The sequence below is a fragment of the Acipenser ruthenus genome, chromosome 8 (genome assembly GCF_902713425.1).
Source record: "Acipenser ruthenus chromosome 8, fAciRut3.2 maternal haplotype, whole genome shotgun sequence".
NCBI lineage: Eukaryota > Metazoa > Chordata > Actinopteri > Acipenseriformes > Acipenseridae > Acipenser > Acipenser ruthenus.
In genome coordinates, this window is record NC_081196.1 from 43,887,602 (window position 1) to 43,899,802 (window position 12,201).

At 39.1% G+C, this 12,201-nt stretch overlaps 1 protein-coding gene across 2 annotated transcripts in view; it reads left to right on the forward strand.

Annotated features, from left to right (window-relative positions):
• LOC117407043 (ubiquitin-associated domain-containing protein 2-like) overlaps nt 1-11,968 on the forward strand; it is a 101,117-nt gene extending 89,149 nt beyond the window's left edge. Inside the window, exon 10 of one of the 2 annotated variants that reach the window (XR_004545023.2) lies at nt 10,893-11,968. The gene's annotated coding sequence lies outside the window, so the exon portion shown is untranslated. Of the gene's footprint in view, nt 1-350; nt 829-10,892 lie in introns of those variants that run through there. The other variant, XR_004545022.2, reaches the window with a different exon arrangement.
• The last annotated feature ends 233 nt before the right edge of the window (nt 11,969-12,201 follow it).

Below are 12,201 nucleotides of genomic sequence, written 5' to 3' on the forward strand. Positions count from 1 at the left end.
CCTGCCTGAAGATATTCCACAGCATGATGTGTGTGTGAGGGTAGATTTTTAGATAGACATGCACAAACAAATGGTAAATGGTACTGTGACAGGGAACCGGGTCGCTGGTTCCTGCGCAAGTGTGTGCCTGTAGAAAATCAGCTGCGACGCGCAGTTGGAGACGCGTTGCTAAGCAACCAGTTGAGTGGCAGGCTAGTCCTGAGCTAAAGTGATCGGGAGGTCTGGATTGGCTGGGGGGCGTGCCTGGGGATGCTGCGCAGAGCTCAAAAAGCGGCTGCGCTACAGCTCGGGGCTGCTGCAAGGCCATTGCTGTACAGACGGGCGCTGAGTGAGTGTTTGTTTACATCCAGGAGGGAAGCGTCTGCTCTGCGGGAACGATTACTACGGAGCCCTTTAACTGCAAGACGGGGCCTGTGAAAGCGATTGCCCAGCCAGGACCGCCGGAATGGCCCGGAGTCGCTGGGAGGCCAGGACTTCAGAACAACAGAAGTAGGTCAGCTTAGGGGAGGTGGATCCCAAAACAGTATAAAGAGGGTTACCGTAGAGTAGTAGGTTCCTGGAGCGGGACGTTCCTTTTAGTGGGACTAGCGCTCGTCATTTTGTGTGGCAAACTTTTATTTTTAGCTTTTGTTTCTTTGTTTTTATTGCTTTATTAAATGTGACACTAGGTCTACCATCGCTGGTACCCTAGTGTCAGTTCGGTGTTAAAATTAAATCTGTGCGCCTGAGCGGCGTAGCAACACCAATGCTCTGTGTCTGTCAGTATTTTCCAGTGACTACCCACACATGTAACACTTCACCCTGTTACAGGTACCTTTCAAGTTTTTTTTTTTTGTTTTTTTTTGTTGTTTTTTTCAAAATCTGAAAACAAGCTTCAATAATAAAGGGAGGCATTAGAAACATGTTGCCTTTACCTGAAAATGTGTTTTCAATCTTGTGATGTATTTTCTACCCGACAAGTGCTGTTAACAGTGCTTTCTCAAACTCTGGCTGAGGGGATGGATTGAGTGAAGAGGCACGGCAGTGCTGAACAGCTCTTTGCCTCAATAAAGATGTATTAGAGCAGAAACAAGTACATAAAGGCAAAGCCCTGTTTATGTACTGTCACTGTAGATTGCAGAGTAAGTGTTCATGGATGAAATGGCTCTACCTGAGGACGCCAGAGAGTGCTGGTAATCAAAAGCATGCAGCCGAGCACAAAGTTTTTATTTATGTAGGAATGGAAGTGCTTTTTTTTTTCATCTGTTGATGAAACAGAAAAAAATAATGTCCACTGTGCCATGAGCCCAATATAGATTAAGATCCCCACTTTGAAATAAAAAACACATTGTAGCAGTAACCTTGGCAAAAATACAGTGCGCTCTCGCTTTATACCACCAGACTTGCTTACCACCCACAGATTTCAAAGACATTTTGTTCAATAAAAATAGTCATATACTTCTAAACTTGATTACCACCATTTGCCACATCTTGCAAAAAACAAAACAAAACAAAAAAACGTACCCAAGGGTAATTGCTAATTTGCAAATGTTTTTAATACAAACAACCTTTTCTAAAACAGCAGGACAAATCAGCTGTTTTATTACATGAAGAGTTGATACTGCTGTCTGAATAAACTAATAAGTAGTACAAACGCTAGCATTCTAGAACTCGGGTCTCTTTCAGGTGTTCTTAATGTGGTGTTTATACAGACTTTCCCTGTTATGATGATTGCAAACATTGTGACTCATTCTAATTGAAATGATACTGTATATTTGTTGTGGTGCTTTCACCTGGGCTCAGGAGCTGCTCTTCACTTCTACTTGCCTAACATATATATGAAACCTGGGGCTGGATCGGCCAGTGGCTTTATACAAGTAGGAGCTACACTATCTAGTGATCTTCTAAAGAAACAGTAGAAGTCTGACAGTACATTAACTTACAGCTATGGCCAAACATTTGCATCACCCTATAGAATTAACTCATTTTGCTTCATAAAGTCGAATGGAACCTGCTCAATAATGTTACCTTAAAATAATGAATTACATACCTCTTTGTAGTTTTCCAGATGCTTAACTAAAAACTGACTAAATATATGTGTGTGTCAATGTGCCCCGCCCCTGTGTGCATTTGTGTGTTATGTGTTGTATGTTGCGTGTGTTAAGTATGTGAGCACGGGGTTGCACAGAATTAATTCACGTGCTGGGATTCAAGTGAATAATTATAGTAACAAATGTATAAAGTGAATAATTATTCACTTGAATCCCAGCACGTGAATTAATTCTGTGCAACCCCGTGCTCACATACTATACTTTAAATGCACGTGCAGTGATGTGCAATCCCGTGCCTAAATACAAATATACAATTTAAATCGCACGTGAAACACAGACCCGTTTATATCCCGTGTACCAATCTCTATACACCAACATTAACACACGCACCATACAACACGTAACACACAAATGCACACAGGGGCGGGGCACATTGCCACAATGTGACATTTTGAAATCTAACATGAAATTCTGTACTCCTATTATGGCTTCCGGTAGACTTTTGCGATATCATTTTGTAGTTTATTTGATTACATGATGTTAAATAAAAGATCTAAATCATGTTTCAATCCTAAACGGTTATAGGTGATGCAAACCTTTTGGCCATAGCTGTAATTATCCAGGGGCTACATTTAAATGATGCATCAAAGTGAAATATAGGAGCAAGATATCAGAGCACTGCTGCAGGACATGCTTTGTTTAATGCATACATTTGTTACACTTTAATGTATAGATATGTAGTTCCATGTGTGATCGTGTTCCTCTCATACTTGTCTGTGTCACTTTCTTTCATCTCCTTATATAATATCCTTTCAAGCTGTATTGTGCTTCACATTCAATTCATCTTCTTGCCCTTTGAAATATTCTTTCAGATCACATACACTGCTTGAGGAATTCATTTAAATAATACAACCGTATTAAAGACGGTCCAGAAGATGGCAGCAACATCAAGCTTAAAGAAAACTCTTTTTAGTGCTTTCCTTTAGTGTAGTGGTTCATTGTAGTAATGAAATAGATCTGTGTGAGTAGCCTACTGAGATTCCTTCACCATACAGTTGCATAAAATGGGAAACTGACATTTTGAATTATTTTTACAATCAAAATATGTGAAAAATGTGTTTTCCAATATTATAACAGCAAGAGAACATTCAAAGAGGGGGTTAAATGTCTAAGACAAATGGCAAAATCATAGATGAAGAAAATAGCAAATATATTAAATGATTACTTTTCACAGGTTTTTACAAAGGAAGACATGGACAACATGCCCCACATGTCGACCTGTTCCTTTCCAGTTTTAAATAACTTTAGCATAACAGAGGCAGAAGTGTTAAAGGGACTAGGAGCTCTTAAAATAAACAAATCCCCTGGGCCGGATGGGATCCTCCCAATAGTACTCAAAGAAATGAAAGAAGTTATTTACAAACCACTAACCAAGATCATGCAACAGTCTCTTGACATAGGGGTTGTACCGAAAGACTGGAAAATTGCAAACGTAATACCGATCCACAAAAAGGGAGACAAAACCGAACCAGGTAACTACAGACCAATAATCCTGACTTCTATTATATGTAAACTTATGGAAACTATAATAAGATCTAAAATGGAAAATTACCTATATGATAACAATATCCTGGGAGACAGTCAGCATGGTTTTAGGAAAGGGAGATCGTGTCTAACTAACCTGCTTGATTTTTTTGAGGATGCAACATCGACTGGATAATTGCAAAGCATACGACATGGTTTATTTGGATTTCCAGAAAGCTTTTGACAAAGTCCCGGATAAAAGATTAATTCTCAAACTGAACGCTGTAGGGATTCAAGAAAATTAATGCACATGGATTAGGGAGTGGTTAACATGTAGAAAACAGAAAGTACTGATTGGAGGAGAAACCTCAAAATGGAGCGAGGTAACCAGTGGTGTACCACAGGGATCAGTATTAGGTCCTCAGCTCTTCCCAATCTACATTAATGATTTAGATTCTGGTATAGTAAGCATACTTGTTAAATTCGCAGATGACACAAAAATAGGAGGAGTGGCAAACACTTGCAGCAGCAAAGGTCATTCAAAATGATCTAGACAGCATTCAGAACTGGGCAGACACATGGCAAATGACATTTAATAGACCTAGGAGTTTATGTTGACTCAGAAATGTCTTCATCTAGACAATGTGGGGAAGCTATAAAAAAGGCCAACAAGATGCTCGGATATATTGTGAATGAATTTAATCAAGGGAAGTAATGTTAAAACTTTACAATGCATTAGTAAGACCTCATCTAGAATATTGAGTTCAGTTCTGGTCACCTCGTTACAAAAAGGATATTGCTGCTCTAGAAAGAGTGCAAAGAAGAGCAACCAGAATTATCCCGGGTTTAAAAGGCATGTCGTATGCAGACAGGCTAAAAGAATTGAATCTATTCAGTCTTGAACAAAGAAGACTACACGGTGATATGATTCAAGCATTCAAAATCCTAAAAGGTATAGACAATGTCGACCCAGGGGACTTTTTTGACCTGAAAAAAGAAACAAGGACCAGGGGTCACAAATGGAGATTAGATAAAGGGGCATTCAGAACAGAAAATAGGAGGCACTTTTTTACACAGAGAATTGTGAGGGTCTGGAACCAACTCCCCAGTAATGTTGTTGAAGCTGACACGCTGGGATCCTTCAAGAAGCTGCTTGATGAGATTCTGGGATCAATAAGCTACTAACAACCAAATGAGCAGATGGGCTGAATGGCCTCCTCTCGTTTGTAAACGTTCTTTTCTTATGTTCTTATGTGTGGTAAGTAATCTGTGGCTGGTTAGCACCATATTGACAGATATCTTTCTGACAACATTCTGTTTGTTTGTATCTTATTTTGCTGTAACATATCCCCAAATAATTACACAATCTATGTTTTTGATTTGTCCTGACATACTAGATTCAGTAGATCTCTTCACCAGTAAGAGACACCATACACACAAGGTATTAACTTCTAGCACAGTAACTGTGTGTGCAGTGTAGGTGCTAAGTCAAGCTTCAAGGTTGTGCTATTCATTATTTGAATGTTTGTGTAGTCTGAACCAGTAGTGATGTACATTAGAACCTCTTGAGGAAGGTGAGCAGTGGAGGGGAGGGGGGGGGGGGGGGGGGGGGGGGGATATATTAGTCGCCCCACACCAGGGCAGGCAGCCAGTCTTATAAGAGGCTGGGGATCAGTGACCAACCTGGAACACCTTTTTTTAATAGTGATAGTCCTCCTTCATTTATGTCATTTTTTTTTTTAACAAGGGAGATTCGATCTTTGCAGAAACATAAAAGGAATGGAAGGTTCAGAATAGTGAAAGGTGCTGTCTCCCTGTCTACATCGATTTTTTCTAGTCAAACCACCAACTGTTTTAAACCCACAAAACAGACTGCATACAAAAAACATGCAACTCAGTATGAATCACCTTTTCAAAGGTTAGCTAGTTTCTTAATAACACATGCAGGCACTGGAATTATAGAAAGAACCAAAAAAGCATAGAATTAAATCCTTTTAGTCGGGACATGTGTGTAATTACCAGCACTCTATATTTTCCTCCAGTATGACAGCCTTTTTCAACCGCTGTAGAAAAAATGACTATTTGACTATCATCTTGTTTATTCGTGATCATTCAGTTAGCTTTATGCAAATATCGAGACTTAGTGTTTGCTTTTATATCTTGTTCTTTGTGTTATTAATTGGGTTAATTAATTGAAGGCACAACATTTATTAATATCATGAATGTGTATTCCAGCAGAATAGCTGATCTGTGTGGTGTCCAGGGTGAGTCATTGAGTCAGGGGAGCGCAGGTCTGTGTCCTGGCTCGGGATTCCAGAATTCCAGAAGGAGCGGCACATTGATTCTGGTGTACCTAACATTTCAGCCTCAACTATATACACATGTTGAATATACGGAGGCCTCGGGGCATTGTGCGACTGTAAGTCTGTATATTTGATGACACCATGAAAGGCCTTATTGCATTTATAATCCAGGTCAAACAGTGGATTTTAAAAAAAGTGCAAGTAATTTGTAGGGCAAAAAAAATGTGTTTTTTATTAAATATCCTTACGCCAATGAAGGGATCACAAAAGTAGTCCCATTTATAACTTTGAACTACACACTAAGTTAAGCAGAGTAAATTGATTTAATTGAAACATGCAAAGGTAAGTAAATATTTATTTTTGATGTGATGAATTGCACATTGCCATTGAAAAGATCCACCAGGAGGCGGAGTTGAGACGGCACTGAATTCTTTTTTTTTTCTGTGAGTGCAAGACACTGTTTCAGTAGAACAGGAATAATAATAATAATAATAATAATAATAATAATAATAATAATAATAATAATAATAATAATAATAATAATAAATAATAGCGTTTCGGATTTCAGTAATTTTTCAGACGGGTGGATAATGTGCAATGTGTCTCTTGTGTTTTTTTGTAGCGTTTACACACCGCTAAAAATACATTATTTGAAGTGACAAAGTCGGCGTGAGTGAGTTCATTTAATTGTTCTTTTTTTTTTTTTTTTTTTTTTTTTTTTATAAATTTAGTCGTTGCCAATCATTTTTATTATTTTCTCCCAATTTGGAATCGCCAATTATCACCATGCAGCTACAGAGTCGGAGGACAACGCAGCTCTCGGGCATCTTCCAGGCAAGCCCGCAGGCGCCCGGCCAGACTACAGGGGTCGCTGGTGCGCGGTGAGCCGAGGACACCCTGGCCGACCTAGCCCTCCCTCCCCCCAGGCGGCGCTCGGCCAATTGAGCTCCGCCCCCTGGAGGCTCCCGTCCTCGGTCGGCAAAGGAATAGCCTGGACTCGAACTTGCGACGTCCAGACTATAGAGACATTTAATTTTTCTTCATCCAAATCGGAATGTGTACTTATTACTGTTGGGATTTTTTTGCTGGTAATTGGTCACTCAGTTTTATAGTAACTGTACATCTGTAACTATAAACAAAATGGCTACCTGTACTTTAAATTCAGTGATTTCGAATATAACCATGGCAACAATAATGACTTTCAACTGCTAAACATACCAAAAAACTGTAAAATTTAGTGATTTTTATATATAAAAAAAAAATACTTAAACAAACAACAACCAACAAATATAAAGATACCTTGAAGGTAAGAGTAGCATATTTAGCTACTTTCAATGTTAGATTTCATTAGAAGCTGTGATTTCTTCCTGTGTATGTCTGAGGCTCAATAGAATGGAAGCCATTTGCAGTGAAGAGAATTTTGACAGTAAACTACACCAAAGCTACAAAATACAACATATGGAAGACATTAAAAGCAACCAAGCAAAAAAAAAGTGTTTAAAAACAACTTCCTTAAAAGCTACTATAAACTACTGTTCTTGATCAGAAACCAACCTGATATTCTATACAAAGCATACTTCTGCTTGGCATCTAGCCACCTGTTAACCACATTTTTTAAAAACATAAAAAAGCAAGGTATCGGCAATGGTCAACAGATTAGTGTGTGTAATGAGGAAGACCCCGAGGACACTGTAATATTATAAACATCTGCCACAATGGAACAGTGATGATCCAGGGCAGCGACGACAGCCTGAGCAAGTTTGACGAGCTAGATGAGATTGTGTAACATGTTTTTTATTTTTCTACATTGTCCTTCCCTCAATTTGTGTCATAGTGCTTAGGTGTGGCAACCATGGGTGTAATTTACACGGGGGGACACAGGGGACGTGTCCCCCTCACTTTTTCAATGACGGGGACATGTCCCCATCACATTGCACCTGTACTAAAACTTTTAATTCTCAATAATGTATTTGTATAATCACTAGTCAAAAGAGCAGTCTCCACTAGGACCCAGTGGAAACACCAATCAGCTTGGTGCGCAATGCATTATGGTCGATCTCAAGCAGAGAGATCAGGACATGATTTCTGATGTCTATGGTCTCAGTACTATAAAAAAAAAAAAAAACTGAATGAAATTAATTTAGCCCCAGCTACAGAATCTGTCCTCCCTACTATTGAAACTAATGTTACGCCATTGATTGCAACCGAATATAATTGTGGTATATTTCAGATATTTTTCTATTGGTTTTGGCATGGTGCACACTTCCTTATCAAATTACCCACTGTTTATGGAATTGATATCCCTCTGTCCATTCCATGTTTGTTGACTAGTCATTTAAAAGGTGCATACACACAACAATTACTTTAAGTTGTTTTTTTATATATATTTTTAATCAGATTGAATATAATTTATGGTATAGTAAGCCCAGAAAGGTATGGCAAACGATGGCAAGCTAGAGTAAATGCACAGCATAGCCATGAAAAAGGATGGAAAAACTGCAAATCTACAGTGTAGATTTATCGTGGTAAACCTTTATAAGGGCTTGCTCACAGGAGAATTTGTTAAATCATTGAGGTAAAGCTACAGTTTCCAGTATTGTTATTGCGTTAAAAAAAGTGTGTGTTTGTTTTTTTTTGTTTTGTTTTTTTTTAAGTATATGAGTTTCACCAATAGTAAGTGTATACAGCTGACTCCCCTTTACCAAACATGAAGAACAGAACTGTTAGAAGCTAGTATATACAGTATACATTGCATATTGTATGCAAATGTTCTGTTTAACTGACATGTATCAAAACCAAAAATAAGAAAAAGCAGAAGCCTGGTTTTCTTTAATCTGATGCTTTGCACATATTTGTACACTTTTGCAGTAGCAAGAAGTTAAATATACCGATGTTATCTGTGTGCACCCTGTACTGATAAGAACTCCAGGTAACTTGCAGGGTTAGGTCTTTCTTTATGAGGGTATACAGCCTTGTTTTATTTCACTGCCAGCGTGGAAAAGATTAATGTCTGCAAAAACAACAATGCATACAAATACATACAAACTTTGCAAACAAACTCTTGTATGGCAAAATAAATATACGTCAGTGAGATAATACAGGTATGGCTTCTGTTCATTGTGGTCAGGTTGTTTTTACAGATCAACAAGATCTTGAGTTTGAATCTCAAGTTCTGATGATTCTGAATCAGTAGTTTGAAAAAGGTCAACAAGAGCGAGTGACTAATATTTGAAAGCTTTGATTATTAATGAACTTTTGTTATTGTTGTGCATCTGTCTTACTATCTGCTCACTGAAGATCTGTCACACATCTTTATGTCTCTTGACACAGTATTATAATTTAGACTATGTTTACTTTTTTACCATTTAAAGGCTCAATCTTCAGTGAATTCAGTGAAACGTTTGATACCAAAATGTAACTATATTATTAATTTAGGTTGCCATGGTGCTGGAGTAGTGACGCCTGCTTGATTGCACTTTTGCAGCCTTGAAAACTGCCTCTCAGAATTTTAAACAAGTTTTAAAAGATGTTTTCTTACTGAATATTAAATAAAAATCAGCAATTTATGCATGTATCCACTGTTTGGTTAGATTACTACACTAGTCACTCACTGGAAAACAACCATTATCTTGCTTTACACGCCTTGCTGGTGGTCCAGGCATCCTACTGATTGTGCCACGAGCTTGTGTGTCTCTGTTGGCGCAGTGAGTGAATAAGGTTTGTTTTGCTACAGGGGAATGTGACAGGGCGCAAGCACTGTTGTGTTGTTGTTCTTCCAGTTTGGCAGAGATAGGGTTAATACTATCCCTGCCAAATACATGTGCAGACTGTGGCTGGGACTTAATTGATTAATTAACAATCAATTAAACCCAGCTACAGGTGTATATAAGGAGCAGTCTATCCACTTGTGGAGATACGAACCCAGGGCAAGGAGCAGTGCACAGCACAGCACAGCACAGCAGCCAAACCAAGGACCACAGTTCTCCTGTTTATTTCCCGGACTGAAAGCAGGTAACTACCTCCAGAACACCCAGAGATTACCTGCTAGCCCAGCATCTACAGCTGTCCCTGTGTGACAGTCTGGCTCGCAGTGGTGACGTCACGGACCAGGAAGTAGAAACCAAAACAATGGATGGGTGGTTGAAGCTGAGTGCAACGGCACTCAGCGTATTTATTAATAAACAAAACAAAAATAAAATATTTAAACAAACAACAAAACAAAAAGGTGCGTTGGCCAAATAAACAGCAACAAGTATATTAAATATAGCAATTGTTTTTGCTCGCTCTCCCGTGTTCTCCCGTACCACCCTCTGTACACTCCACCCCGAGTGCAGAGAGCTGCAGGTTTATATATTCTGGACCAGGGATTAACTAGTTGTTAATTATCTTATTACCCCTCGGCCAGAGTCTGCACGCGTTTGGTAAGGATGCATGACTGTCAGCTAGTTAAATAATCAGTAGCTGATCAGCCATGCATCCTCACAGGGTTTTTAAATATATAATAAAAGACGCTGCGCTTTTACCCGCACCGCAAACAAAAATACAAATAATAATACATAGGGGCGGGACACTCCGCCACACCCTGCTAACAAGGATACTGCTTGGTTTTCGCCTGGACTCCATGGTATATAGTCTCGTCATATTTAGAGACGCTGTACCAGTCATTTTGATAAATATTTATTTTTCTTTTGTTTGTAAATAAATATGCAAAAGAGTGCTTGAATTGCCTTATTTTGCCTCTGCCTGCTAATTTTACAGCCGTTTACAGGGATACACAGTTGTTTTTTTACAAAAACACACTGTTCTAGTTTCTACTATAATTGTAACTTTATAAAGCACATGTCTAGAACTATATTTAGAAACTGTTAACATACAAAAAGTGTTCTACGTTTTGTAAGACCACTTGTGTCTTTTTTTAGGTGTATGCTGAAAGAAAACCTGCAAAATTGTACCACAGAACTTGAAGACAGAGATGTAGTCTCTCGTGATTAAATGGGGCAGCAAAGATAAGAGACTGTGGTTTCCTTTTTTCCAGGTAGAGCTCCACCTCCATTCCCCTCCCTTGCAAGCTGCAGGCTCCCACAAAGCGTTACAGTATATTGAGAGAGTCGCTCACTTCGGTTTCATGGACGATACGGATTGAAGATAAGTCTTTGAAAATGTCCCTGAATTACAAAAACGAGTGAATAATGTGTACGTTGGAAATTCAGAAGTTCTCAGAGCATGTCTCACACTCTCATAAGCCTTACTAATTGCTTGGACTCAACAGCCGCTGTGTTTCTCCAGATTTAGAACTGTTGGAAGTATCCATTGCACTCTTCAGCAAGACATAAAAGAAAACAATCAGCCAATAGGTGTAACTTTAACTGACCAGGAAGTAAATATTTAGACCTACTTCTAGACTAAGTGGTCCTCCACACTTATTAGTAGTAACTATATTTATAATGTATTGTGTTGTCGTACCTTTGTAATACAATAATATTTTTGGTTCACCTCCATTTTTAGGAGGGTTTATAACAAACTACATTTAGGACATAAGGCGCAAAATATTGTAAAAGCTGGCATCATACTGCCCAACATGTCAGTAGTGGCATACGTGAATGTGGCAATGTGCCCCGCCCCAGTGTGCATTTGTGTGTTATATGTTGTATGTTACGTGTGTTAATGTTGGTGTATAGATATGGCTGCACGGGATATAAATGGGTGTGTGCAGCACAAGTTATTTAAAATGTATAATTGTATTTAGGCACAAGGATTGCACTTCATGTGCATTTAAAGTATTTAATATGTGAGCATGAGGTTGCACATAATTAATTCACGTGCTGGGATTCAAGTGAATAATTAATTAGTAATTGAATTCCGGCACAACTGTATATATAGATGCACGTTTCACTCACTTGGGGTTGTGTGTTCGGTGAGTGGAGAACGAGTGTGGAGAAGGAGAAACTAAAAAGTAAAACTAAGGAAAAAGTAAATATAAGTTTGTTTGACTCACAGTGTTTATTTGTCTATTTATTTTGGCCTCAAGTGCTGTGTCCTGTTTTCTGTTTAAACCTTTTATTTTACAATAAACTCACTGAGCGCAACAGCGTCTCAGATTCACCACCAACTACTGTCTGTCTGTGTACTCCTTTCTGGTCTGACGTAACCACTAAAGCCAGCTTGTCACAGTGAACCACCAGGGAGGACTTCGGTCCCCGGGGTTACACCGCACAGCCTTTCAGCTGTTGATCTGGGCACAGAGGCACTTACTTTCCCTCCGGGCTGTCTATCTCCTGGGAATGGTGAACTGGGCAGCGGACCTCCAGGGAAGGGAGGGAAGGTCCTCAACCATCAGAATGGCG